This window comes from Morone saxatilis, unplaced genomic scaffold (genome assembly GCF_004916995.1).
Source record: "Morone saxatilis isolate NCDOM2014 unplaced genomic scaffold, NCSU_SB_2.0 Contig21, whole genome shotgun sequence".
Classification (NCBI taxonomy): domain Eukaryota; kingdom Metazoa; phylum Chordata; class Actinopteri; family Moronidae; genus Morone; species Morone saxatilis.
Genome location: NW_023339774.1, coordinates 1497342 through 1497581, shown reverse-complemented (window position 1 = coordinate 1497581; position 240 = coordinate 1497342). Strand labels below are relative to the sequence as shown.

The 240-nt window shown below is 45.4% G+C and overlaps 1 protein-coding gene across 1 annotated transcript in view; it reads right to left on the bottom strand.

Annotated features, from left to right (window-relative positions):
- tbc1d13 (TBC1 domain family, member 13) overlaps positions 1 to 240 on the bottom strand; it is a gene marked incomplete in the record, with an annotated part of 16934 nt that overhangs the window by 6273 nt on the left and 10421 nt on the right.

Genomic DNA, 240 nt, shown 5'->3' with positions numbered 1-240 from the left:
GTAATGCTCCCTCCAGCGTGGGGTGGGGGGGGGTACTTGCTATTGCTTGTGATCTATTGGGGTCCTCACAAGTCGAGACTCAATGCTGGCATTTTCGACGATTATTGAGAAAGTGCACAAAGGAGTTTCATTCTACGTTTGCTAAAAGCACATTTACAACATGCCTTTGACATCAGAGTTACACAAGGGTATCATATTGTACACCACAGTAGCTGCAACAGATCAACAGGTCACTCAAAG